Source organism: Arachis hypogaea, chromosome 2 (assembly GCF_003086295.3).
Source record: "Arachis hypogaea cultivar Tifrunner chromosome 2, arahy.Tifrunner.gnm2.J5K5, whole genome shotgun sequence".
Classification (NCBI taxonomy): domain Eukaryota; kingdom Viridiplantae; phylum Streptophyta; class Magnoliopsida; order Fabales; family Fabaceae; genus Arachis; species Arachis hypogaea.
The window spans coordinates 78922965-78935051 of record NC_092037.1 but is presented as its reverse complement, the minus strand read 5'-3'; the positions used below and the strand labels follow the sequence as shown (position 1 = coordinate 78935051).

At 40.6% G+C, this 12087-nt stretch overlaps 1 non-coding gene across 1 annotated transcript; it reads left to right on the top strand.

The window, feature by feature from the left end:
• Positions 1-4827: 4827 nt before the first annotated feature.
• LOC112768161 (small nucleolar RNA R71) lies at positions 4828-4935 on the top strand. Its single transcript, XR_003185604.1, has one exon. It is a non-coding gene; the product is annotated as a small nucleolar RNA R71 (small nucleolar RNA).
• The last annotated feature ends 7152 nt before the right edge of the window (positions 4936-12087 follow it).

The following is a 12087-nucleotide window of genomic DNA, read 5'->3' as shown; positions in this document are numbered from 1 at the left end:
ATTCATGGTCATCCCTTCTATTTTTCATTCACTACCTATATCTATCCACTCTTCCCCATACACCCCACCTACCTTTACAATTCAACTTCTCTTTCCCACCCAATCCCACCCATATAGCCGAATCCATCTCCCCTCACTCACCTCCATTCTCTTCTTCTTCTTCTTCTTCTTCTTCTCTTCTTTTCTTTCTTGCTCGAGGGCGAGCAATATTTTAAGTTTGGTGTGGTAAAAGCATAGCTTTTTTTTGCTTTTCCATTACCATTAATGGCACCTAAGGCCAGAGAAACCTCAAAGGGAAGACAAAAGCTTCCACCTCTGAGTCTTGGGAGATGGAAAAAAAATATAAGCCGTCATAGCTCAGTGGTAGAACATATGGCTGCAAATCAAGAGATCCCTGAGATACCTCAGGGAATAAGTTATCCTCCACACAAATATTGGAAGCAACTAAGGGAAGAAACACCAAAATTACTAGGAATCATTCAACAGAAGCAAGGAAGAGACATAGAGGAGCTCAAAAAGCACCATTGGACCTTCAAGAAGGCGCCACCCTCACTCAGGTGGATCCATTCCTTGTTCTTTATTTCTTCCTGTTTTTGGTTTTTAATATTGTGTTTATCTATGTTTTGTGTCTCTACTTCATGATCATTAGTATGTAACCATGCCTTAAAGCTATGAATAAAACCCATTAATCCTTCACCTCTCTTAAACGAAAAATGTTTTAATTCAAAAAAACAAGAAGTACATGAATTTTGAATTTATCCTTGAATTTAATTTAATTATATTGATGTGGTGACAATACTTTTTGTTTTCTGAATGAATGCTTGAACAATGCATATTTTTGATCTTGTTGTTTATGAGTGTTAAAATTGTTGGCTCTTGAAAGAATGATGAACAAAGAGAAATGTTATTGATGATTTGAAAAAAATCATGAAATTGATTCTTGAAGCAAGAGAAAGCAGTAAAAAAAATGGCGAAAAAAAAGAAAAGAAAAAAAAAGAAGGAGCAGTAGAAAAAGCCAATAGCCCTTAAAACCAAAAGGCAAGGGTAAAAAGGATCCAAGGCTTTGAGCATCAATGGATAGGAGGGCCCAAGGAAATTAAATCCAGGCCTAAGCAGCTAAATCAAGCTGTCCCTAACCATGTGCTTGTGTCATGAAGGTCCAAGTGAAAAGCTTGAGACTGAGTGGTTAAAGTCGTGATCCAAAGCAAAAGAGTGTGCTTAAGAGCTCTGGACACCACTAACTGGGGACTCTAGCAAAGCTGAGTCACAATCTGAAAAGGTTCACCCAGTTATGTGTCTGTGGCATTTGTGTATCCGGTGGTAATACTGGAAAACAAAGTGCTTAGGGCCACGGCCAAGACTCATAAGTAGCTGTGTTCAAGAATCAACATGCTTAACTAGGAGAGTCAATAACACTATCCAAAATTCTAAGTTCCTAGAGACGCCAATCACTCTAAACTACAAAGGAGAAAGTGAGATGCCAAAACTGTTCAGAAGCAAAAAGCTACAAGTCCCGTTCATCTAATTAAATTAATATTCATTGATATTCTGAGATTTATAGTATATTCTCTTCTTTTATCCTATTTTATTTTCAGTTGCTTGGGGACAAGCAACAATTTAAGTTTGGTGTTGTGATGAGCGGATAATTTATACGCTTTTTGGCATTGTTTTTATATAGTTTTTAGTAAGTTCAAGCTACTTTTAGGGATGTTTTCATTAGTTTTTATGTTAAATTCACATTTCTGGACTTTACTATGAGTTTGTGTGTTTTTCTGTGATTTCAGGTAAATTCTGGCTGAAATTGAGGGACTTGAGCAAAACTCTGAAGAAGGCTGACAAAAGGACTGCTGATGCTGTTGGAATCTGACCTCCCTGCACTCGAAATGAATTTTCTGGAGCTACAGAACTCCAATTGGCGCGCTCTCAACGGCGTTGGAAGGTAGACATCCAGGGCTTTCCAGCAATATATAATAGTCCATACTTTATTTGGAGATTGATGACGTAACTTGGCGTTGAACGCCAAGTACATGCTGCTGTTTGGAGTTAAACGCCAGAAAAACGTCATGATCCGGAGTTGAACGCCCAAAACACGTTATAACTTGGAGTTCAACTCCAAGAGAAGCCTCAGCTCGTGGATAGATTAAGCTCAGCCCAAACATACACCAAGTGGGCCCCGGAAGTGGATTTATGCATCAATTACTTACTCATGTAAACCCTAGGAGCTAGTTTATTATAAATAGAACTTTTTACTATCATATTATGATCCTGGATTGTATTTTGAATCCTGTGATCACGTTTTGGGGGCTGGCCATTCGGCCATGCCTGAACCTCTTTCACTTATGTATCTTCAACGGTGGAGTTTCTGCACACCATAGATTAAGGGTGTGGAGCTCTGCTGTACCTCTAGTATTAATGCAATTCCATTGTCTTTTATTCAAATCTCTCTTATTCTTATTCCAAGATATTCATTCGTACCCAAGAACATGATGAATGTAATGATGAAAGTGATGATCATTATCATTCTCACTTATGAACGCACGTGATTGACAACCACTTCCGTTCTACATGCAACCGAGCTTGAATGCGTATCTCTTAGATTCCCCAACAGAATCTTCGTGGTATAAGCTAGATAGATGGTGGCATTTATGAGGATCCGGAAAGTCTCACCTTGTCTGTGGTATTCCGAGTAGGATCCTGGGAATCCGGAAAGTCTAACCTTGTCTGTGGTATTCCGAGTAGGATTCCGGTAATGAATGACTGTGACGTGCTTCAAACTTGCAAGTGCTGGGCGTTAGTGACAGACGCAAAAGAATCAAGGGATTCTATTCCAGTAGGCGCAGGAACCAACCAGTGATTAGCCGTACTGTGACAGAGTGCGTGAGCATAGTTTTCACTGCGAGGATGGGATGTAACCATCAACCATGGGTGATGCCTCCAGACGATTAGCCGTGCGAGTGACAGCCGCATAGGATCATTTTCCCGAGAGGATTGAAAGTAGCCACCGCTGATGGTGAACCCCTATACAAAGCTTGCCATGGAAAGGAGTAAGAAGGATTGAGTTGAAACAGGAGAATAGCAGGCGTCCTTGAGCATGCAGTATCTCCATTCACTTATCTGAAATTCCCACCAATGAATCTGCATAAGTATCCTATCCCTTTTTATAATTTATTTTCTTATTTCTATTTTCGAAACCCATAAACCAATTTAATCTGCCTAACTGAGATTTACAAGGTGACCATAGCTTGCTTCATACCAACAATCTCTGTGGGATCGACCCTTACTCACGTAAGGTTTATTACTTGGACGACCCAGTACACTTGCTGGTTAGTTGAACGGAGTTGTGATAACAACTGGTGCCACAATAATGATTTCATACAACTTAAAGAATAGTGATCACAATTTCGTCCACCAAGTGGCTAGGAAGGGTCTGCCAAGGATGATGGATTCATCCATGCACTTCCCAGTCTCTAGGACTATGAAATCAGTAGGGATGTAATGGTCTTCAACTTTAACCAGAACATCCTCTACAAGTCGATGGGCTTGTTTTCTTGAGTTGTCTACCATCTCTAGTGAGATTCTTGCAGCTTGTACCTCAGAGATCCCTAACTTCTCCATTACAGAGAGAAGCATGAGGTTTACACTTGACCCTAAGTCACACAAGGCCTTCTTGAAGGTCATGGTGCCTATGGTACAAGGTATTGAAAACTTCCCAGGATCCTGTCTCTTTTGAGGCAGTTTCTGCCTAGACAAGTCATCCAGTTCTTTGGTGAGCAAAGGGGGTTCATCCTCCCAAGTCTCATTTCCAAATAACTTGTCATTTAGCTTCATGATTGCTCCAAGGTATTTAGCAACTTGCTCTTCAGTGACATACTCATCCTCTTCAGAGGAAGAATACTCATCAGAGCTCATGAATGGCAGAAGTAAGTCCAATGGAATCTCTATGGTCTCAATTTGAGCCTCAGATTCCCATGGTTCCTCATTAGGGAACTCATTGGAGGCCAGTGGACGCCCAGTGAGGCCTTCCTCAGTGGCGTTCACTGCCTCTTCTTCCTCCCAAAATTCGGCCATGTTGATGACCTTGCACTCTCCTTTTGGATTTTCTTCTGTATTGCTTGGAAGAGTACTAGGAGGGAGCTCAGTAATTTTCTTGCTCAGCTGACCCACTTGTCCTTCTAAATTTCTAATGGAGGACCTTGTTTCAGTCATGAAACTTTGAGTGGTTTTGATCAGATCAGAGACCATGGTTGCTAAGTCAGAGGTATTCTGCTTAGAACTCTCTGTCTGTTGCTGAGAAGATGATGGAAAAGGTTTGCTATTGCTAAACCTATTTCTTCCACCATTATTGTTATTAAAACCTTGTTGAGGTCTCTGTTGATCCTTCCATGAAAGATTTGGATGATTCCTCCATGAAGGATTGTAGGTGTTTCCATAGGGTTCTCCCATGTAATTCACCTCTTCTATTGAAGGGTTCTCAGGATCATAAGCTTCTTCCTCAGATGAAGACTCCTTAGTACTGCTTGGTGCATTTTGCATTCCAGACAGACTTTGAGAAATCATATTGACTTGTTGAGTCAATATTTTGTTCTGAGCCAATATGGCATTCAGAGTATCAATCTCAAGAACCCCATTCTTCTGACTAGTCCCATTGTTCACAGGATTTCTTTCAGAAGTGTACATGAATTGGTTATTTGCAACCATTTCAATCAGCTCTTGAGCTTCAGTAGGCGTCTTCTTCAGATGAAGAGAGCCTCCAGCAGAGCTATCCAAGGGCATCTTGGACAGTTCAGAGAGACCATCATAGAAAATTCCTATGATGCTCCATTCAGAAAGCATGTCAGAGGGACATTTTCTGATTAATTGTTTGTATCTTTCCCAAGCTTCATAGAGGGATTCTCCTTCCTTCTGTCTGAAAGTTTGGACTTCCACTCTAAGCTTACTCAATTTTTGAGGTGGGAAGAACTTTGCCAAGAAGGCATTGACTAGCTTTTCCCAAGAGTCCAGGCTTTCTTTAGGTTGGGAGTCCAACCATGTTCTAGCTCTGTCTCTTACAGCAAAAGGGAATAGCATAAGTCTGTAGACCTCAGGGTCAACCCCATTAGTCTTGACAGTGTCACAGATTTGCAAGAACTCAGCTAAAAACTGATGAGGATCTTCCAGTGGAAGTCCATGGAACTTGCAATTCTGTTGCATTAGAGAAACTAATTGAGGCTTGAGCTCAAAGTTGTTTGCTCCAATGGCAGGGATAGAGATGCTTCTCCCATAGAAATCGGGAGTAGGTGCAGTAAAGTCACCCAGCACCTTCCTTGCATTGTTGGCATTGTTGTTGTTTTCGGCTGCCATGAGTTCTTCTTCTTTGGAGAATTCGGTCAGGTCCTCTAAAGAGAGTTGTGCTTTGGCTTCTCTTAGCTTTCTCTTCAAGGTCCTTTCAGGTTCAGGATCAGCCTCAACAAGAATGCCCTTGTCTTTGCTCCTGCTCATAAGAAAGAGAAGAGAACAAGAAAATGTGGAATCCTCTATGTCACAGTATAGAGATTCCTTGAAGTGTCAGAGGAAAAGAAGAGTAGAAGACAGAAGTAGAAAATTCGAACTTATCACAGGAGATGGAGTTCGAATTTTGCATTAAGGAATAGTGTTAGTTCATAAATAGAAGGATGTGAGAAGAAGGGAAGTGATTTTTGAAAATTAAGTGAAAATTTTGAAAACATTTTGAAAAACATTACTTAATTTTCGAAAATGAAAGTGGGAAAGAAGTGAAGTGTTTTTTGAAAAAGATTTTGAAATTAGAAATCAAAAAGATTTGATTGAAAATTATTTTGAAAAAGATGTGGTTAAGAAAATATGATTGGTTTTAAAAAGATGTGATTGAGAAGATATGATTTGAAAAACATTTTAAAAAGATTTGATTCTGAAAATTAAAAACTTGGCTAACAAGAAAAGATATGATTCAAACATTAAATCTTTCTCAACAGAAAAGGCAACATTAATTGGTAGCATGTATCTTTGAAAAAAGAAAGAAATTAAATTTGAAAGAGATTTGATTGAAAAGATATGATTTGAAAAAGATTTGATTTTGAAAAACTTTGAAAACTGAAAAAAATTGCATTGAAAAACAGAATCTTCCCCCTTGTGCCATCCTGGCGTTAAACGCCCAGAATGGTGCACATTCTGGCGTTTAACGCCCAAAACTATACCTTTTTGGGCGTTAAACGCCCAACCAGGTACCCTGGCTGGCGTTTAAACGCCAGTCTGTCCTTCTTCACTGGGCGTTTTGAACGCCCAGCTTTTTCTGTATAATTCCTCTGCTGTATGTTCTGAATCTTCAATTCTCTGTATAATTGACTTGAGAAGACACAAATTAAAATATTTTTGGATTTTTAATAATAAGGAAAAGTCAAAATGCAACAAGAATCAAATAACAATGCATGCAAGACACCAAACTTAGCAGTTTGTATACTACTGACACTAATGAGAATGCATATGAGACACACAAATACTCAAGTCAAGAGAATTCAAAGATTAGAGTAAGAAATCATCAAGAACTACTTGGAAATCCTTAAGACACATGAATGAATGCATGCAATTGACACCAAACTTAAGATGAGACACTAGACTCAAACAAGAAATTTTTGGATTTTATGATTTTTTGATTTTTTTTGTGTTTTTCGAAAATTAAGTGGAAAAAGGTATCAAAGTTCTTAATGAGAATTCCAGGAATCATGCCATGTTAGTCTAAAACTTCAGTCTAAAGGAATTAGACATGGTCAGCCAAGCTTCAGCAGAACATTGCATTCAAGAGCTAAATTGATGAAGATCAATCAGCTTTGGTGATGATAAGAACATCACCTTGAAACACTAGAATTCATTCTTAAGAACTCTGAAGAAAAAAAATACCTAATCTAAGCAACAAGATGAACCGTCAGTTGTCCAAACTGAACAATCCCCGGCAACGGCGCCAAAAACTTGGTGCGCGAAATTGTGAACAATACTTTTCACAACTCTCATAATCCCCGGTCATGAACCCCAAGAACTTGGTGTTCAATACCATGGCATTACACAACTTCGCACAACTAACCAGCAAGTGCACTGGGTCGTCCAAGTAATAAACCTTACGCGAGTAAGGGTCGATCCCACGGAGATTGTTAGTATGAAGCAAGCTATGGTCATCTTGTAAATCTTAGTCAGGCAAACTCAAATGGATATGATGATGAACGAAAATAAACAATAAGATAAAGATAGAGGTACTTATGTAATTCATTGGTGGGAACTTCAGATAAGCGCATGAAGATGCCTTCCCTTCCGTCTCTCTGCTTTCCTACTGTCTTCATCCAATCCTTCTTACTCCTTTCCATGGCAAGCTTATGTAGGGTTTCACCGTTGTCAATGGCTACCTCCCATCCTCTCAGTGAAAACGCTGCCTATGCTCTGTCACAGCATGGGTAATCATCTGTCGGTTCTCGGTCAGGCCGGAATAGAATCCATCGATTCTTTTGCGTCTGTCACTAATGCCCCGCCTGCTAGGAGTTTGAAGCACGTCACAGTCATTCAATCATTGAATCCTACTCAGAATACCACAGACAAGGTTAGACCTTCCGGATTCTCTTGAATGCCGCCATCAGTTCTAGCCTATACCACGAAGACTCTGATCTCACGGAATGGTTGGCTCGTTTGTCAGATGAGCACTCGGTTGTCAGGCGATCAACCATGCATCGTGCAATCAGGAATCCAAGAGATATTCACCCAATCGAAGGTAGAACGGAGGTGGTTGTCAGTCACACGTTCACAGGTGAGAATGATGATGAGTGTCACGGATCATCACATTCATCAAGTTGAAGAACAAGTGATATCGTAGAACAAGAACAAGCGGAATTGAATGGAAGAACAATAGTAATTGCATTAATACTCGAGGTACAGCAGAGCTCCACACCTTAATCTATGGTGTGTAGAAGCTCCACCATTGAAAATACATAAGAACAAGGTCTAGGCATGGCCGTGAGGCCAGCCTCCCAGTGATCTAAGAACTAGACGTCCAAAGATGATCTAGAGATCTAAAGTGATCAAAAGAATTTTTTTATACAAGGGTAAAAGGTCCTATATATAGAAAACTAGTAGCCTAGGGTGTACAGAGATGAGTAAATGACATAAAAATCCACTTTCGGGCCCACTTGGTGTGTGCTTGGGCTGAGCAATGAAGCTTTTTCGTGTAGAGACTCTTCTTGGAGTTAAACGCCAGCTTTAGTGCCAGTTTGGGCGTTTAACTCCCATTTTGGTGCCAGTTCCGGCGTTTAACGCTGGGATTTCTGAGGGTGACTTTGAACGCCGGTTTGGACCATCAAATCTTGGGCAAAGTATGGACTATCATATATTGCTGGAAAGCCCAGGATGTCTACTTTCCAACGCCGTTGAGAGCGCGCCAATTGGGCTTCTGTAGCTCCAGAAAATCCGCTTCGAGTGCAGGGAGGTCAGAATCCAACAGCATCTGTAGTCCTTTTTAGTCTCTGAATCAGATTTTTGCTCAGGTCCCTCAATTTCAGCCAGAAAATACCTGAAATCACAGAAAAACACACAAACTCATAGTAAAGTCCAGAAAAGTGAATTTTAACTAAAAACTAATAGAAATATACTAAAAACTAACTAGATCATACTAAAAACATACTAAAAACAATGCCAAAAAGCATACAAATTATCCGCTCATCAGTTCTTTATATAGAACCTTTTTTTAGTCTTGGATGATGTTCGTAGCCCTGTTTGAGATTGTGCTTTCTTTGAGTGGAGTTGTATCCTTTTTTGCTAAGCGCATTTGAGCCTTAAGTTGTTTCCCAACCTTTTGGCTTGTTCTTTTTTGAAGTCGTACTTGCGCCTCTTCTTTAGCTGACGTCGACCTGTATGACTTTGCCCCTGCTTGAGTTCGGACTTTTCCGTGAGACTGTGCTTTCATAGTTTCGATCTCTTCGGGGAAGTCGTGCTCAAGCATCCTGACTTTGGTCGATCTTTGAGTAGTTTCTCCTTGTGCGAGTCTGGTATTGCCCCTTTTACTTTGTTGAGGGGACTTTTTAGCCTTCTTTCGACTTGTTTGTCTTTGCTGTTTGGGCTTTTTAGTCATAATCCAACAACTTTTTAAGTAGTGTTCCGATGGGGAACCTTTTTATAGTTTGTTTGGATGACTTTTTAGCTCTGTCTTTGAGGCTGTGCTTTTTGCTTTTTAAGTAGTGTCTTTTTTCAAGACTTCGTACCTTTTAGCAAAACATTTCTGGCCTTCCTCTGGCCATTTGCGAGATGTCTTTATCCGTTTTTGTGGATCTTTGTAGAGTGTCGGTACTTTGTTGTCCGACCTCTTTTGATCACTTCTGATTTTGTCCACTTTCTGCTTGGTCGAGGTGGTCCTTGGGGCTAATTCGTCCGACGACCTTTTAGTGTTTTCGTAGAATACTTTTTAATCATTTTGAACAATTTTGATAGCCTTGTCGTGGAGCCGTGGCTTTTTGGGCGAGCTATGTCCGTTTTAGCGCACGTTTTTCTTTAGTCCGACTTCTTCTTGTCAGTCCAAGCTGTAGCTTTCGTTGGTCCGACTTCTTCTTGTCGGTCCAAGTTGTAGCTTTCGTTGGTCTGACTTCTTCTTATCGGTCCAAGCTGTAGCTTTCATTGGTCTGACTTCTTCTTATTGGTCCAAGCTGTTGCTTTCGTTGGTCTGACTTCTTCTTGTCAGTCCAGCTGTAGCTTTCGTTTGGTCCAACTTCTTCTTGTTGGTCTCTTCTAAGTTATGTCTGTAATCCTCTTTCTTGGACCTTGTTCAAGTCTCTTTCAGGGATTACTTTTATAACTTTTGTCGCTTGGACCGACTTTGTCATGTCGGGTCCTCCTAAGTTATTTCTGTAATCCTCTTTCTTGGACCTTGTTCAAGTCTCTTTCAGGGATTACTTTTATAACTTTTGTCATTTGGGCCGACTTTGTCATGTCGGGCTCTTCTAAGTTATATTTGTAATCCTCTTTCTTGGACCTTGTTCAGGTCTCTTTCAGGGATTACTTTTATAACTTGTTTTGTATGAGACCGACTTCGTTAGGTCGATCTCTTCTAAGTTATTTTTGTAATCCTCTTTCTTGGATCTTTGTTAAGTCTCTTTCAGGGATTACTTTTATAACTTGTCTTGTTGGAGACCGACTTCATTAGGTCGATCTCTTCTAAGTTATAGAAATTCCTCTTTAATAGGGTTGGCCAGACCTCTTTCCAGGGATTTGCTGATAACTTGGGTTGACTTGGTCCAACTTTTTAGTGTCGGCCAGTCTTTTTAAGTTATTATATAGCAATCCATAAGACCTCGTCATGTTCTTTTTGGGATCACTTTCGATAACTTCTTGCATTATTCTGTGTTCATCTTTGCCGATTCGTAGATGGTGGTTTCTATCCCGGTTTGATCGTCCTTTTGGTGAATCGCGTTTTCACCTTTGTCGGACGATCATTCCTATCGAGATCGTACAGTGAGTCTGTTCTTCACTTTCTATCGATCTGTTGCTTTATAATCGGATGATTAATGCTTCAGATTAATGCGTCTTGGGAGTTTGTAGAGCAGTGAATCTTGGTTTTCACTTTGTCGACCTTTGTCAAAATCAAACGATGAATTCGGTTTTTATCGTGGTCGGGCGGTGAAGTTGGTTTTCACCTTGCCGACTTGTCGCTTTGTAATCGGATGATGAATTTGGTTTTCATCTTGCCGACTTTGTCGTGATCGGGCGGTGAATCTGGTGTTCACCTTGCCGACCTGCCGTAGTCGGGCGTCTTGGAAGGAAACTTTTTAGGGAATCTGCAATTTTTTAATAAAATGAAGATAAGAGTGTGTACATGTTAGTACTTACCTTTCTAGGTCGGGCAGTCTTTTTGGATCTCGGCCTGGCGCCCTTTGCAGGCATGCCATGACCTTGGTAGCTCTTGCCCCTTAAGGTTGGACACTTTGTAGTAACCTTTCCCCAGTTCTTCTGAACAACTTGGTATGATCCTTTTCGGTTGGCTGCTAGCTTCTCTTCTCATGACCGACCTATTCTGATGCCATTTCAGATTAGGATGAGATCATCGTTGCTAGGTTACCTTCCGATTGTATCTTGAGGCCATTTGACATTTTAACACCTCTTCCTTGGTCCGAGCTCTTTCTCAGATTTCTGGAAGTAGGTCGAGTTCTTCCTTTTGAAGTTGGGAGTTGGCCTCTTCACTGTTGTGGATCATTTTGGGCGATCCTTCTTTGACCTTCACTGGGATCATTGCCTCCATTCTGTAAGCTAATCGGAAAGGTGATTCCTTTGTGGTGGAGTGTGGAGTTGTCCGATATGCCCATAGGAATTGTTGGAGCTCTTCTGGTGGGGCTATGTTTTTGATGTAAAGCTTTGACTTTGTAGTTGGGTTTTTGCTCTGAAGAACTTTGGTTCGTTCTACAAAAAGCATGCGTCTTTGATCGTTTGTTATGACTTTTTTTTTGTCATTCGCCTTTGAGAAGAATGTGGGCTTTTAGGGTTTTGTTGCTGTTCCTATTTCTTTTCATCGTTGCCTGACTCCTTTTGTATAAAAGTTGTAGCTTTTGTTTTGACCTTTTGTCTGAGAGGTGTTCGGACTGTTTGGGTATAGATTGTCGGCTTCTCTTCTCTGTGTTCTTGCCCTGTTGTTGCCTCCAAAGGGTGCCCCTGGACTTTCGTGTGAGTCCTGGAGTTTCTCTTTTACTGTTGTATCTGACATCTGATGTTTTGCTGTTATTGTCCGAATTGTTTCCTTATTTGTCTGAGTTGTTTGGTAATAACCCCATGGTTGACCTATGTCTTCCTGAAAAAATATTGCTGAGATGTCTACTAAGATCCCAGACGGCATGTCTGATTGACTGGATTCCATAGTTTTAATGCGTGTTACTGTGGCTGACCCTGAGTACTGTGTGCAACTTAGGAGGTTCCGTAGAATTTGTAGGGATAGGGATGAGGAGAAGAATTATGAGCTGGTGTCACCAGACTCTGAGGAGAGGGTTTGTTTTCCTTCCTTGTTGTGGTCTTGTAATGTAGCCTGGATGAGGCTTCTATTATTGTCCCCTGGTTTGGTGTTGGCTGACTTTGAAAGTG